At 31.6% G+C, this 18,221-nt stretch overlaps 1 protein-coding gene and 1 long non-coding RNA gene across 2 annotated transcripts in view; one reads left to right on the top strand and one right to left on the bottom strand.

Annotated features, from left to right (window-relative positions):
• Window positions 1-18,221, top strand: part of LOC139493162 (protein TFG-like) — a 195,476-nt gene that overhangs the window by 45,761 nt on the left and 131,494 nt on the right. The gene's annotated exons all lie outside the window — the stretch shown is intronic.
• Window positions 15,422-17,751, bottom strand: LOC139492314 (uncharacterized). Its single transcript, XR_011656787.1, has 3 exons — window positions 17,713-17,751; window positions 16,752-16,850; window positions 15,422-15,611 (listed from the first exon to the last, which is right to left on the bottom strand). It is a non-coding gene; the product is annotated as an uncharacterized lncRNA (long non-coding RNA).

Genomic DNA, 18,221 nt, shown 5'->3' with positions numbered 1-18,221 from the left:
GATGAGATTCTCCTCTGAGGTCAGTATTTTTATGATTTTACTTTTTGAAATATTGCCATTTTGAGTTTTACTACATATTTTCAAAGTCATAATTAAATACTTACGATTTCTGCATTTAATTTTTCCACGAACTCCACAGTATTCTTTAGTCACTTTGTTTATCTCATTGATCTCATGACAACATTTGTCGACTTCTTTTCTGTCTTCTCCGATTTTCAAATGCTTTTTTTCACAAAAACAGTTTAAGTAAATGACATTTTTAACATCAACATAAGGGGTTTTACCAAGGTACACATCATATGATCCCAGAATATGCCCCCCCACGTCAATTACCGAATCATACCTTTGAATCTGTTCATCTACATGCACTGTTACTGAAAGAAACTTTTCTTTATCTAAAATCCGCTCTACTATCAACTTATGCCAGCGGTTGTCGTTCCACTTCCTGACCCTTTCTGTGTCAAAGGGTAGTATAGCAGATCTTGATCTACTATTAACACGATAAGTGAATACCAAATCAACATCTTTGATAGTTACCGTAAACTGATGTTGTTTGCTATTGTTGGACTCCAAATGCACTAACAGGCCACTGTTCCTACGAGTCATAAAATCAAAGCTGAAGATATCATTGATGCAAACATCTTGTAAACTATGAAATTCTGTCTGGTTTAGAAAAATGAAGCCATCTGTTTGAAAAGTCAAAATAAAAATACTGTACAACTTAAAAAGAAATCCTTTCATTTTTGTAGCATTTCGTTGGAAATTTTGCTAACCAGAAGAGACACACACTTGTATGTATTCTGATGCGCCCTTACATTTATGCTGTTTGCAAGGTTTGTAATATCAATCAGCAGGATATAATAGTGAAATATGAATAATAATTGTCTGGTGACATTTTATATTACGACTGATAATAAAGAGCAACTTTATGATGTTTATATCGTTAATGTAGATGCAACAAAAATATCACTGTATGGTGTGAATTGTTAAAAACTTAGAATAAGCTATGTGTAGGTTTATTTTACGTATTTCTTAGAAATCTACCAAATCATATAGTTGTCTGTTTGATTCTTTATACCGATTAAAGACTCTTTGGGTGAATATAATTGATAGAAATATTAAATGGAGGTTCGTGAATATGACAACTATAAAAAGCTAATAAAACATAGGCAAAATGGTTATAAAGAAAAAACGTTCTACACTGCATACAAGAGCACATATCAAGTATATGTTAAAAATTACAATTTTACTTAAATAAAATTATTTCGTTGTAAAATTGTTTCATCTGCGAAACATTCTCTTCTGTTTTTTTCTAAAGATATACTCGACGTTTTGTTTTAAAAACATTCATGCTTTTATTATCCTTCAAAGTCAAGGCAAAAAAATCAACAACTAGGTTCAAGAATAAATGTTATTTTTCCAAAATTTGAATTTAAATCAGATTTGAGCATCACTGATGAGTCTTATGTTAATACTAGACATATAACTAGACTATTGGTCAGGTTCTTAATTGTCCCTAGGAAGAGCTTACTATAAGGGATGAATTTTGCTCATTGTTAAAGTCATATGAAACGAGTGATCGGTGAATAATGTTAATCCAATTCTAAAACCAATGTATACAAATATCATAAACTTAGTTATGTTTCTATTGATAAAGATTTGAACGAGCGATGAAATTTCTCCAGCTGTTTAAGATTTAAATGTGTGTAACGGTACATATTAGATCTGTCATAGATACAGACTTAGAACGACTGATGAAGTATAGCAAATTGCCACCTAAGTTAAGTAATCAAATCAATTAAGAATATTTGTTATATATAATTACACAGGCTTGTATTCAAGACATAATATATATACAAAAGAAATAAAAAACATAATATAATAAAAAATGAAAATATAAAATTGGCGTTACGGGCAACATGCTAGCAATTGATATGTTTTTAAAAAATAAAAATAAAATACATATCTCAATTAAATTCACATTATTTGAGCATCTATCGCGGCACTTTCACTTGACGACAGAGTGTAGATGTGGTACCGTGACTTCAAATAACTTTGACCATTTACTTTAAGGAGAAAGTCACGAGCCACTTTAGTATACATCAAACAGAAACATAACTCGTAGAGTATTGAATGAAACCTCAAACAATGTGAACCTAATAGCAAAGCGAGCCTTTTAAAAGAGAGTATTTACAAGAGCTCGAAGCATAATTCAAAGAACAATATGTTACTTCAAAATACCTCTCTACGAGTGACATGTTGAGCGCTGGCCCATCCCATGTCAAACATAGGTAACTCAAGTATACCCACTCTTTTAGTTTATTTAATTAACTTTAATACCTGCATGTTGAGCGCTGGCCCAGCCCATGCTTAGAGGGTATGGGCTCACTTTGCCACCTGAGACGGATAACCTCGAGTGAAAAAACCATTTGCACACTAAAACATGTATCCAAAAGAACTGTTAAATGGACAAACAAATGATTCGTTCACCCGACGAGAGGGCTGCCCAGTTATCCATTTTATTCAGGGCTGCCTGAGAACTCAGGTAATTATTTTGTGACAAGTAAAGAATGGATGAAATTCATTATTACATTGCCCAAACGAAATGCTACACATGCTGCCCTTGTAACGCATTGAGTATCCCCAAAATTATTCCGAGACCGTGGTTGTGCCAAATTGAATATTGTTTGGATTGCTTAAGGACTCGTTCTTATTTCAACATCTCTGAAGATTTATGTTGTTAAAAGAAAAGGAGAATAGTGTCTTAGGAGTTGTATTGAGATATTTGAATTGGTTAAGGACTCGTTTTTATTTAATCATTTTAAAACCAATGCATACAATTTTATAATTCTTTGTCTTTCATATGAATTAACGTTACCTGGTAGACATGCGTTTCTTTGTTTACATTGAACATAATGTCATAACTTAAATAACGTCACAAGTACATCCCTAACAACAGAACCAAAATCGGAAACTTTACGGTATTTCCGTTTCTGTTTTTTTTAACAAATATGTAAGTTACAAAAAAAAATAATTCATACAGACTTCGTCCCCATTCACAGGTAATGCCTGCCTCATATTAACAAAAACTAGCCATTTAGCCATATGCATATTTATTTTTTAATTTTGCGTTCCATAAATAAGACTTTCAGATCCGTGCGTTATTCTATTAATGTTCACAGCATTTGTTCTGTATTTATAAATCTGTAATTGTCAAAAGGCCACATCTCCGTATTTGTTTATAAATAGAAGCTCTCAATGATCTGCCTTTAAGGATGTACTTAGGTGAGGTTAGGTAAAAATTAATAAATTAAGAATTTGAAATTGATACTATAAGCTGTTAGAGCATTCGTTAAGGATAAAAATAAGCTAGAAATATTGATAGGTCATGGACCTCCTTTTCGAGATATTTGAGATTTAAAATATGGCGGGAAAAGGCTGACTGGGACTTTTACCTTATATTTGCGTTTGTATTATTTGGGTCTCAAAACAAAAGAAAGAAAAATTAAGAATCTTCTAAAATTTTGGTAAATGAACTTTCATGAGCTATTAAGACTTATATGAAAAAATAAATGGGCATTATGAGGCAAAATATTTTACCTTGCATTATATGGATAAAAGTCTCAAAATGCACTTATCAATTAAAAGAAGGCAAAATGATTAGATACAGCGAATAAAAGATTAAATAGTGAACAACCACTAATCATATAAGGCGAATCGCAAGAGAAAGGTATTAAAAAACATATTATTTATTCAAGAAATAAACTATAAAAACCCGGATATGTGCAGTCACGAATGTAGTCCATAAAAGGTAACACGTAAATGAGTACACAAAATTGTCCGCGTTTTGTCTATTCATTTTCCTAGGGCTATCTTCTCATATTTATTTCTAAATTCCACGGCCGACACTCGGCTAACCGAGAGATTGGTCGGTTAATCTATATTGAGTATGCGGCTATATCAGCAGTGGGTCTGTTAATCAGGTTGGCTAAAGTCTGTTAATCAGGTGTTATCGAGAAAATCATTGAAAACTCAGAATGTTTCATTGTATAACCTTTCAAATATATGTTTATCATAAAAAATATTTATGTCTGACAAAACTATTCAATGTACTGAATCCAGTGGTGTAATTATTATTTTTCTAGCTTCTATATACGATCTATAAAATGAAAAGGCAAATTACTCATCAGTAAATTTATACACATTTTACACACACAAAATGACACTTGGGTTGAATTTACTTGCATGCACTATTTTGAACATCGAAAAAAGACAGGCATAATAAGTGTTAACCAAATTGATATCATTTTGTGAAAAATCTACACGAAAATCTGTATTTTGGTGACATAAATCATTCTTTATTAAAAACCTGGTCTGTTAATGGGTCGGATGTATAAAACCCGGTCTGTTAATTAGTCTGTTAAGAGTTATGAATGACAATAAAAGTATAATTTTATTACTTTATGGTGTGTTCATTTGGTAGGCTCAAGACGAGCGGCTAAAATATACGGAAACAACACTTGAGCAATGGAACATAAAATATATACAGAAACAAAACATGAGCAATGGAATATAAAATATACGGAACAAAACACATGAACAATAACAATGTAGGCAACGGATATTGAAAATTGATAAAAATGGTTTCAAAAAGTGTTAAAAATTAAAGTAAAATTGATTTTATCCGAGAATGGTCGAATATATCAGGTGGATTTTGTTAAATTGTCATGAATGACACCAATTTGTCATCTACATTGGTAACCAGTATATAAATCAGAGATTAACGTCGCAATGTAACTAAACATCAGTATATTGGGATGCCTCAATATAAAGAATAGAGAAAGAATAATGTGTAAGATAAATAAAATGTAGAGAAAAGTAACATAACCATTTAAAGAATACAGAAATAAACAACACCCCCCAATCCGTACCCTCATGGTATACACGAGAATCTGGATGGAGATGCAGAATACAAAATAAAAGATAAGGACAGTAGAGAGTGATGCATTGCTAAAAAAGAGAAGAAAACAAATTATTTAAGAATAAAGACATGAAACCCCCCTGGGTGTTGAAACAGTAACGGATTGCGATGTACTCATATTGGTGACAAATGCTTGACGTTTACATGTGGACACCTGCAGTTATGCACATATGTAGAAAAGGAACTAAACGGAATAAAATGAATTAAATTTTAATACAACCAAATGTAGCTGCATTCGCTCCTTTCCATTTACTTCTTTAGAATGATTTGTAAACAACAGATGACTAATTAAGACAAGAAAAAAAAAAACAATTGGATGATGCTGAGGAATTAGGATTAAGGTGGTACCGAACACTTTCACTAAAATCAATGTGGTTCGTTTAATTTGGATAAAATTTTGACAAAGTATTTAATTTGAACCTTTAACAGAAATATAAAAATTTCAAAAAATTTGAACCAACCGTTTTGTGAGAAAAATTAACTGGTTATATAGCAGTTTGACAAACTCCAATTTTGATCTTCGAGAAGCTTATTATTCCCTTTACAACACAACGTAATTGAAACGTATCACTGACTTTACAGAGTTATCTCCCTGTAGTGTTGGGTACCACCTAAACGTCCAGTGACAAATGTCATGTGCATATGAAAACGACAACACGTTATATATGTACCCTGTGTTGTATTAGAAAGACACGTTCAATCGGATTTGAGAACATGCTACTTTGAGCAGACACAAAAATTAAGGCTGATTGAAATCGTTAATAATAAATTCATGCATATTCCAGCGACCAACCCAGATCACGCTATATTGAAGTGACACACTCTTGAGTAAAATGCAAAGAAAGTCAAAATAAAAATGATTTTACTGGAAGGATAGTGTTGCATCGTATTATTATTTTTTGTCGAGCCTTCGACTTTAGTCGAAAAAGCGAGACTAAGCGATCCTACATTCCGTCGTCGTCGGTGTCGTCGTCGTCGGCGGCGTCCACAAATATTCACTCTGTGGTTAAAGTTTTTGAAATTTTAATAACTTTCTTGAACTATACTGGATTTCTAACAACCTTGGACAGAAGCTTGTTTATGATCATATTAAGATAGTATCCAGAAGTAAATTTTGTAAAAATAAAATTCCATTTTTTCCGTATTTTACTTATAAATCATGGACTTAGTTTGTTCTGCGGGGAAACATTACATTCACTCTGTGGTTAAAGTTTTTAAAGTTTTAATAATTTTCTTAAACTATCCTTAGTTTGTACCAAACATGGACAGAAGTTTGTTTATGATCATAAGATAGTATCGAGAAGTAAATTTTGTAATTAAGTAAATCCATTTTTTTCCGTATTTTACTTTTGAATGGACTTAGTTTTTCTGCGGGGAAACATTACATTCACTCTGTGGTTAAAGTTTTTAAAAAATTTAATAACTTTCTTAAACTATCCTGGGTTTGTACCAAACTTGGACAGAAGCTTATTTATGATCATAAGATAGTATCCAGAAGTAAACATTGTAAAAAGATAACTCCATTTATTCTGTATTTTACTTTTAAATGGACTTAGATTTTCTTCCAGTTAACATTACATACAGTCTGCAGTTAAAGTTTTCAAAACATTTATTAGATTCATTCACTATCCTAAATTTTTACTAAACTTGGACAGAAGCTTCTTACAATCATAAGATAGTATCAAGAGGAATATTTTTATTGATTTTTTTCCTCATTTTTGTTGAGCCTGCGATTTACAGCAAAAGTAGGCGAGACACTGGGTTCCGCGGAACCCTTACAATATTTTGTTTTACTCAAGAACATCTCATTTTTAACATTTTCAATGGGAAAATATAAAGGTAGCACAACTATTTTCGTGGCTAAATAACTCTTAACTGACACAATTTCAATTGTCCAACCCATTAACAGACTTTATTCACATAATTTTCACTAAAACGTGGTATTACTCACGTTATATTACAATTATGAAATATTTACTAATGTCAATTTATATTTAAGAACCAAAGTAGTATTTTGTGTCTTTTAAATGATATCTAAAATTGTTTGTTTCGCCTTTTATTAAAAAATTGCTATGCGTGTAATCATAAATACTACATACTTGCGCGACGCCTTTTACTTTTACTGAAAACTGCGCAGACTATGAAATGTTTTTAAAGGTGGAAAATGTTCTTTGATAGATATCATTTTGTCAGACACTTTTCTTTTTTTGATTTAATTCTTATAATATGCCAAAAAAATCTGTATATTTGATCGAGTTTAACATTAAATTGTGCGTTTTACTCTTAACAGACGTATAGCCAACCCGATTAACAGACCCACTGCCGATATAGCCGCATACTCAATATAGATTAACCGACCAATCTCTCGGTTAGCCGAGTGTCGGCCGTGATTTCAGCCATTTAATTTCCTCTTATCAAATACCAAACCTGTTCCTTTTCTGTGGAATCTTATCCAAATATATTAAACATACTTGTTTTAGACCAGTAATATTTCTTTATGAATTTTACTCTAAGTTCCTTATATTTCGGACACACTAAGATGAAATGGAATTTGTCTTTAATACACAGACGGCAAATTGCCTTAAAACTATAGCATGACATAAGGATGATCACCTATACTTTTCAGTGTCTGAGTAGAAAGTTGATGAAACAGGGTTATGTCAAAGAACGTCTCGTCCTTTTTCTAAAAAAGTTCATCGGAAGGAACCAAGACCTTGTTGATGAATATTCCGTATCAACTTCTCAAATAATACACGATGGTCTTGATGTATAGATTCTGCGTACTGATGTTGTTTATCATCTTAACAACGTGTTTTATAGTTTTTTCATTTGTCTTTGTTCTATTATTAATATTACTTTTACTGTTGAATGGTTTTATGTGATATTCGTCTGACGTTGCTCGGTACTTATACATCTCGTGAATGTGTTTGTATTGGCTTTCGTTTTTTGGTGGTTTGTTTTGTATATGCGACTTTTTGTATTTCTTTTGTTCTTATAACGTGACTCTGTACTTTAAAAGATCCCGTCAGTATGATATTGTTCTATTATATGTCATTATGATATATTTCTATTATGAATTACTATAAAAGTTGAACCACAAACGTCAAAATCATTCAATCGCGTAGTGGAATTAACAATTTGTGGATTCTTTTAAATTCTACTTTTGGACTAGTTTAAATTTCGGTCTATTTCTGAAATGTATTCTTACATATTTTTGATTTGTTAACCTTGTATGCTAACACTGCTTATTAAACATTTTAAAATCGTTTGTATGCACATTGAACGACAAATTTATGTGACGTGTAAAATTTTCTGACGTCAGACACTCAAATCAATGAATGTGTTCGTAGATAGTAGATGTTTTTGTGTTCTGTTAAATTGTTCTTTTCAAAATTGATATACGATGATGACTGATGTACCCATATTTTGACTATTTTATTTATTGTGTCTGTTTATTTAACGCATCAATGTAAATATAACGGAATTTGATGAGACTGTCATTAAAGTGAAAGGGTTAGCGTTATAGAACCAGGTTTAATCCACCATTTTCTACATTTGAAAATGCCTGTACCAAGTCAGGAATATGACAGTTCTTGTCTATTCGTTTTGATACGTTTTGTTATTTGATTTTGCCATGTGATTATGGACTTTCCGAATTGATTTTCCTCTAAGTTCAGTATTTTTGTGATTTTACATTTTTCATTATAATTTTGAAAAAAGCCCGAAATGAACTTCATTGACTTAAAAGGGAAAAATACAAATATGTTGCTGAGCGCTGTGGTATCAGATATTACTTACTCATACTATTTCACTAAACATCCCTTACAATATATAGTCTAAAAAACACTATCCCTCCAAACAATTTTCATGTTACGTTGTGTAAAGGAACTTGATATACATGTTTCAATAGAGAATTCTCCCCAATTGAAAGAGTTGGTAAAAAAAAAACCATTGTTGGTTATTAGATAAGTAAAGAAATCCCATCCCAAAACTAACTTTTATACCAATATACCAAAGGTAGAATTATCAAGTTTTAACAGGGCGTTCTTTTGTTTTGCTTACTTTACAATTATTACGTCTATATTTTTTTGTGGATTGTGTTTCTGTTACATTTTTCCTCCAAATGTACGTACTACTTTGGGCTCAGTGGATTTACACTTGCAGAAAAGTTGGGATTTTTTTTCATATTTAAAACGTTTCTGATAACTTATGAAAAATCAGACTCTATCGTCCAAGAAAATTTACGGCTGCCATTCCGAGTTTAGTGACCATCAAAGAATATATTTTTCTCTTCTTTTTTCAAGTTTTAAATTTCCCAACTGATTGCGTAACACATATTATCCTCATCAGTGTAATTACTGTTATCGGCAAATGATTGGCCGAAATTTCAAAATTAAGTTATAAGGTCAAAATTTCTTGCTTTTTTTCTCAATTTTTTATTTTAATGTTTAAAAAAAAGGTGTCCATGCCTGATCACATATAAAGAATAAACCTTTCTGGTTTCTTTGAAAAGTAAGGATGAACTTGTTTAGATATTGTCATTAAATCACAAGAGAAACAAATTCCAAATCAATATTGTAGACTGTCAATGCCTCTAAGTCGGTTTTTTTATGAAACACCTTGGATATTGATGGATACAGTTTGCACTGTATTTCCTCCTCCAATATGTATATGTAAGGCTGTCCAAATGTTTGGTCATCAGTTTTACCATCCAAAGGTTATTATTCCAAAAATACTTGTCGGATGTTTTACTCCTTATTGCTTTTTTGTGTCGTCCAATGATCGTATATAGCATATATTCTATAAGTCTTGTCATTGTCATGGATATACAAGTGAAATTTGCAAAACTGATTATCATCAGAGTTATGAACTCTATAAGATTCAACGCCGTCGATAAATGTCGTAAATAGAATCACATGTAACCAATAACAAAATACAACATGTAATACGAAAGAGTGATTAGTAAAAGCAAAACGACTATAACCAGTACCATACTTATTTGACTGTTTTATCAACAACTTCTTCTTTAACAAAGAAGGTTATGATTTCTTTACTGTTTGTTTTTTTATTGAGAATTTGCTATGCTATATATATATTGATATCTTAATATATGGTGGTTGGGCGTTATACTTGTTGGTGTCTACATGTCTTTTTTCAACTTCTGTAGTCAATATATTGTCTTGCAATAATTATGGTCAGAAAGTCCGAAATGTCAAGAGTGAAATGAACACACTTTAGATATATATGACTTAAAAATACGGATGCGAAACTAAAGCAAATCCCCTCATCTTGATTCAAACCTGTCGATTTTGTAATGAACTGATACATATGCATCACTTATACATGGCAATTCTGATTTATCTCTTTGCAATTTGTAAGGACGTTGAGACACGTGTTTAACGAGTACAGAAGTAGTGTTATAGAATTGGTGAGGAAATCTGACAGCAAATATGAACATCCAGACTTTTGAAATAGAAAAGATGTCAGTAATTAATGACAATCATTAAAGTGATAACAATGACATTTGGTCTAGTATACAAACAGAATTTGTATTATAAATTTTAACAGATATACTCTTTATCCGAACGTAACATAATGTTGATGAAAGAGGAGCGAAAGATACCAGATGGACATTCAAAATAGTATCATAGGTTGTCAATGCTACTGATTCGGTATTTTTTCCTGGACCTTGTTTATCGATGGATACAGTTAGCACTCTCGCTTTAGCATGATAAAAATAATACATATCTTTCGACCTCAAACGCGCGTTTTGTCTACATATGACTTAACAGTAATGATCAGATCAAAACAGTTATTAAATAAAACAAGAATAAAGTTGAAGAGCATTGAGGACCCCGAAATTCCAAAATTTTGTGTCAAATACGGATATGGTAATCTGTGCCTGGGATAAGGAAATTGTTAGAATTTGGAAAATATCATACTTTTGTAAACATGATATCCTTCACCAGCAGTGGCATCGACGCAGTGGTGTAAATAGCTATCAATGGTACTAGGATTATGATTTTTATAATCAAAACGCGCGTTTCGTCTGCATAAGACTCATCGGTGACGCTCAGATCAAAATAGTTATTAAAGGGAAAATTCGCGATTGTTTACTTATGGTTTAAATATGTTCATTATGACAAAATATATATATTCACAAAGTTTTATCGCTATATGTCCAGTAATAAAGGAGAAATTCAACAATTAATGAAATTTTTTTAACTACTTCCTGTAGGTCGTGACGTTTTCTCCTGGTTTTTGCATGCCGGGATTTAAAATACAATCAGTAAAAGTCTTGGTTTTTAATGATATTTAAACGTAATCGTAAGCGCGCCGATGACTTATGGTTTATCTAATAAACATCCGATAATAAGAAGATAAGACGCACAGACGTGCAATTGTACACATTCATGAGATAAATTTTCTATGTTAAACGTATATATTCGAATTATTTTAGTAGACAACCAAAAAAGTTATAAATTTATTAATTAATGCATTTTCGGACTGATATATGAGGTGGACAAATTAAAGTACAATAATCTGTAAAGACAATATGTTGGTGTACTCTTATTGACCTTTTACTATCTCTGCTTTGACTAGATTTATACGATGTGTGTATTCACGGTTCTGTGGCAAATTGAATACTCTTAGATGGCTTGTTGAAAGGTAAATTGTTATTTGCACTTCGGTATTTAACCACGCCTCTAGGGCACACCTTGCCAGGTGTGACTGTCTATTCGGATCAGTGGATTATAAAACAAGGGAGCATTCAATATACACATCTATAATACCAATTCAAGTTTTAAGTTTGTTACAAATAAAAATAGATCGCCGTGGAATTATTTAATTATATTTGCTGTATCATTTATTTCAATTCAAATAAATTAATTTACTAAGTAATAAAATTTAAACAATTTTCGGTTAAGACGGGAAACTTAATTTATGTGTCAGAATGAAATGATATACACCTCTTGTCCTTGATGTATGTCTCAATAAAAAGGGGGAATTAGAAATAGCTTTACCAAAGCATTTTGATTTTCTTTATTAGGCAAAAAATGTACGAGAACACTTACATTTAGACTTTTGAAAGCCATGTATTAATGTATATCTGAAACTATCTGAAGATATGTAGATAAATCTACCGAAGCGGAGTATAATAAAAAAAAAATACTTTTGTTTTTAAATCTTTGCACATTCATGATTAATTATTGTTATCTATTACTCATTCAATTACTTAATTGGTACCTAAAATATGTCTACCGCTTGGCATTAAAACTCGGTGTAGTAGGTAGGGTTTTATTACATATACTAGATTATATTATTTGGATGAGGATTTGAGCTATCCTATAAAACACATTTATTAGTTAACTACATTCGAGCCCAAAGGATATTAACTTAAATGATTCAATTAACTTTACTCACATATTACTTATATTTCTATCTTATGATTTTTGCGTGCTTGTTTTTATAGAACAGTTTATATATGGTCCAAAAATTTATCATAAAATCATAAATAAAAATATCTTGTTCGGAGAATGATAGTACTATAACAGTGGTTCCAGTCAGTCAAAAGAGTCAGATTTTGACGAGTATGGTCATATTGGGTACGCACTAGAGCCAGGGTATACCGAAGAAGAGCTCCATAAAATGGAAGCTGCAGAAAGTTCCCGAAATCAAGATATCCTTAGCAACCATCGCTAGTTTTTAAAACACAGATTGGTGTTCGTGTACTAACTGCATACTTATGCCGTTATTAACGGAATGTCTATGTTGCCACTAATTTACTCTCTTTGATCGTAATATTGAATTGGGTGAATGCATAAGTAACAGCATCGATTTCATAACAGTTTGTCTGAACCCGGTTGTTCTTGAAACTAACTATATAAGTTTTTTTTAAGTACAATCGTATTCATATTATACATGTTAAATGAATGAACAAATATTAAACCTATCTGTTTATTGTTTTCCGTCCATGTCTGCTCATCGCCAGAAATAAAGTTTGTCGCACGAAAAAATGGTGTTAATTCCAGAGTCAAAATTTAAAGAACTTATTTTCCATGTTTTCTGGTATTGTTCGAAAGAGAATTGACCTAACAGAAGAATTACTATCTTAGGCTGTCAGTAACACATGTAGAGTAGTGGGTCGTTGTTGGACATGCAAATCTTATAAAGTGTATCATCTGTTAAATTTGCAGGTCACTGAAAGGGGAAGTTCCATACGGAAGTAGGTTTTGAAATTGATTTTTTTTTATATCCAGTGACACATTTTACATGCGTATTCTTGAACGTTTGATACATCATTTACTCTCAAATTGCAAAAAACGAAAACTTCCACTTGTATTTATAGTATTTGTTGAAATAGTCCTCGTCTCACAACGTATAATACTCTATCTATTTGACCAACGATGTTCAAAAACAAAAGACAGCGAATTTTATGTCATCTTTCCCTATTTTTGAATGTAACTTATAAGGCTGTTCAACTGGCAAGAATACCGCCAGAGACATATATACATGTCTCTGATACCACTAAAGCGAACAAGCAGTTTATTCTTTAAATTGCTATCATATCACGGCAAGAAAGAAAATAAATCCCGAAATTGATTTGAAACTTTAATACTCAATAGTTTTCCTAGAAAATACTCACACCCCTTTGGGATTATTAGTGTACGTCCAGTTGCATATATTTTACATGAATGTCGGAACAATTGTGATGATGACGAATTTCTTCCTTTATTCGAGAACAATCTAATTGATACATTAAACTGGGATTTTACTATGTTCATAACTTCGATGAACCAAAGCAAGATATATATCGACCTGTATTTAAATCAAACTGGTTCTCTTCTTCTTCTTCTTCTTCTTTTGGTATACAATATAGTCTGATACATGTATATATTTTAAATTGCACTATAGTTCCGTAACTTTCTATCCAGGCGTATAAGCCAACATCGACAAGTGCGTACATTTTTTAAATCAATATTTTTGGTATGTACCAGTCTGTCCTTTACTATAATTGACAAATTACATTTTCCCAAATTAACCCTCGGAAAAAATATGTATATAGATTTTTATTTCTTCAAATCTTTTTTTTTTTTGTGGTATTTTTTATATTTTCATAAATAATATTCTTTACACCAGAAATGTTATTTATAAACAAGCGTACGAGTTAAATTATTGGCATCATATCACTTTCGGACACACAAGACAGAGATGTGTATTATACACCTGATAGTTCAAAATGGAAAGTTATAAGTCTGCCGTGTACACTGATCAATACCTACAGAAGTGAAACGATGCATGAACTTGCAGGCCCGACAGGAAATCGCTTGAATACCCGGACGTGTCACCTGAGTCCTCACACCCTCACAATACCTTTGGGAGTAATACCTTTAGCCATGCTGGTGATCAGATGAGGAAAGATCCGAATTTATTTGAATAAAGTTTATTACTTTAAAGAATTATGAACGAATTAGATTTTTGAAAACAATTTTCACGGAACACTTATTTATTATTTGAACTGTGACTCTTTAACTAATTCCAATATTAACAGTTTAAAAATAACAGATATATAATAATGGTCATTTAAAAAAAAAATAAGAACATTTTCCGTATCAAGTTTATAGTTAGTCAGATAAAACAATCGTACGATTGACAAGATATCGACACGCAATTACGACTACATCGGTTACTGTAGTTTTGGTCCTTTGTGTTTTATAGACATATCGTGATTATAATCGTAGAAGATGACAAGATGGCGGAGCGTAGAAAATTGATACTCAAATTTTAAAATCGATGTTGATCTCTTATCTAGCGGAATAAAACTTTAATATCTATAAATTTGAGCCTTTTTATACAGAATGGACATAATATCAATTTTTGATTTTTTTGCGAAGTTTCCCTTTAATCCAAACAAGTGCAAAGTTGAAGAATATTGAGGACCCAAAATTCAATAGCTGACTATGCTATATGTTTATTGTTATAGTTGAGCAAGTAAAAGTAAAATCACAAAAGTATTGAACCGAGGAAAATTCAAAGCGGAAAGTCCCAAATCAAAAGGCAAAATCAAAAGAAAAAGACATCAAACGAATGAATAACCACTGTTATATTCCTGACTTGATTCATGCATTTTCTTGGTGGATTGAACCTGATTCTAAAGATAGCTAGACCTATAATTTTCTTATTGTCAATCATATTCTCTCATTGTTTTATATAAATCCAGTACTAGTGAATAGAAATAGAAATTTCACAAGGATATCTAAATAGTCATTTGTCCATAAAATCCGAGATAAATGCTTCGATTGACACATTGAAAATAAAAAAATATTAAATTTCTAGTATTCAGCTTGTTGATTTTTGTCATCAAATCATGATAACTTCACTCTTTAAAAATCAAAGAAATCAAATAAATTTTGTGATCATTTTATCTAGTGCTAAAAATAAATAAAGTTAAAGCAAATGTTTTCTTCTTGGTACAATATCTCTTTTATATTGATCAAACATCTTTAAGCAGAAAAAGACCAAACAGACATTATAAAGCAGCCAAAATTCCATAGCAACACTGATCTCCTCTGGAGAGAACCATTTCTAGTTGCCCTTTTTGTTGTATATGTGTCGTCAGTGACATTCCCTGTCAAATGAAAGTGCGATACTTAAAAATAAGAAGCAATTACATCATTGTTAAACATTACAAACAACAAGTGTTATATACTTAACATGAACTTCTTCTTGATCACTATTTTTTGTTAACTTGAGGTCATCATTTTTTTATCACACATTTTGTACTTATATGCCCGTTTTTGCATGACCAATAATAGAGTGTTATTAACTAGCTGTTTCTGTATTGGTCCTGTTATAGATTCGAGGTTAGCTGTAATGGACCCGAGACTCGAAGAGTATTGGCCCTGGTTTTCTTTCTCGTATTGGCCATGTTCGAAAAGCAATATTAACTCTAGATTTATATCGACAGTGGAACGTTTTCAGTTTTACACATGCTGATTTATCCGTATTAGGGCCCTGGTATCAGCCTTCGAGCAATACCAAGCCCTCTGGGTTGATACTGGAGTCTACGGCTGATACCAGGGCTATATGGAAAATGCCATGAAATAATCTTTAATAAATTTACGAGGTTCGAACATCGATAAACAATTGTTGCTTAAATCTATTTTAATTTTTGTTTTTATAAAATGAGATCAGGGCGCAGTGTGGCAAACATGTTCTTAGAATTAAGGACAAATAGTTTACAAAAAACACTTTACAAAATAAGGTTTAAGAATCATATTCATGTTAAGACAATATCAATTTTCTTTATTGGTTATAGCATTGAAACAATATACTGTGTATGCAAAATCCAAAGATCTTTCTTTAAAACCAGGTTTAATCCACCATTTTCTACATTTGAAAATACCTGTACCAAATCAGGAATATGACAGTTCTTGTTAATTCTTTTTTGATGTTTTTTGTCATTTGACTTTTGTCATGTGATTATGGACTTCCGATTAGATATTTCTCTGATTTCAGTATTTTTGTGATTTTACTTTTTAGAATACATGCAATCAATGTCTCTTTATGCCACATTTGAAGTGTACTCACTATATTTCTCCAAATGTTTGATAAATCTCAGAAAAAAATCATATTATATAAACAAAGGCAACAGTAGTATATCGCTGTTCAAAACTCATAAATCCATGGATAAAAAACAAAATCGGGGTAACAAACTAAAACCGGGGGAAACGCATTAAATATAAGAGGAGAATATATTATATATTACCTGCAGTTGTCGACATCGCGTTCATTGTCAGAATATTCTTCGTAGAGGGTGCAAAGGATAAGGGCTCATTTGTTCCTTCACGTTTTCCTGGTACATTCTCTGCAAATAGTAAAAATTCATAAAATTTGAAAAATTGAAAGTAACCGTATGCTCAAATTTGAGAAACAATTATAACAGTCAGCAATAAATGGCAACCACTGGATTAGAACCTTCTGACAAGCTACAGGAATGTTGATGATGTTGTGTGGTTTAACGTATTTTTGAGTCTCAATACTTCCCTTAATCTAAGATAGTGGTTAAACTGTAAAAAGAAGAAAAGATTCTGACAACTAAAAATTGAATTCGAAATTCTATCAAATGTATCAACAATGTTTTTCCGGACTGTTAACCATGTTTGTCCGGTGATTGTACGAGTGTTAAACGATTTGTGTGGGTGTGGAGGTCACACTACTTACAATATTGTTCCTTATCGTGTAGTGTTTGTACTTTTACGTGTACAATATATCCCTGATGGTGTCTGTATTTTGTTTGATCGTGGTGTAACAATATGATAAGCATAATAATACATATATGGTTTGTATACTATAGCCACAGTTAACAGTGTTTCACTTTGTCAAATGTTGTTGCGAGTGCAAGGTTTTCTCGATTTTATCTGTGTCAATTTGCGTAACTGCGCGCATATAATGATGTATTTTTGTGTGTGTTTCAAACAGCCCGAGGTAACCGTTCTGTTAATCTTATATGCCACTATATTTTGTATTTCGAACTGCATCTGTATACTTCGTATTTTTGAATAATACCCGTCTTGTGTCCGCACTTTTTGTTACAATGACTCTTGATTTCATGTATTTCGTCAGCAATCAAATTAGAGATTCAGAGATATTGTAAAACTAAAATTGCAGGGTCGGCGTGAATCAAATGTGGATATATATAAAAAATTTTAATATCATTTTATCATCACCTGTAGTTGGCGACATCGTATTCATTGTCACAGTGTCTGTAATAAAGGATGAAAAGGATAAGGACTCATTTGTGTCCTTATTTTTTGCTTGTGCACCAACAGCAATAAGTTAATAATTCTACTCCGTGTAACAGTAGAAATTCAAAAAAATAAGGATAAAGCGAGGTTAATCTAATAGATATGTACCAATCACCAAAGTTTCATGAAAACAGTGCAAATCATGTTAAATAAATATAAAATCCCATATTAAACTCAGAAACTTAAAGTCTGAAATATAAAATATATTGAAAAGGAGCCGACATGAATATATATAAACAATTCACTAGAAATTCACCATAACTGCTGAAATCATTTTCGTATTCTGTCCGATAAACATGAAAATCCCCTCTTTTATAACAAACACACTATAAGTCGTAATTTTTTTTAAAAATCAAAAGGAAGCGCACGTGCATGCACGTTGATTAAAGCGTTATTGAGTTATAGTTAAACATGTTGACGACAGACGGACA

Source organism: Mytilus edulis, chromosome 10 (assembly GCF_963676685.1).
Source record: "Mytilus edulis chromosome 10, xbMytEdul2.2, whole genome shotgun sequence".
Classification (NCBI taxonomy): Eukaryota; Metazoa; Mollusca; class Bivalvia; order Mytilida; family Mytilidae; genus Mytilus; species Mytilus edulis.
This window is presented reverse-complemented; position numbering and strand designations above follow the sequence as displayed.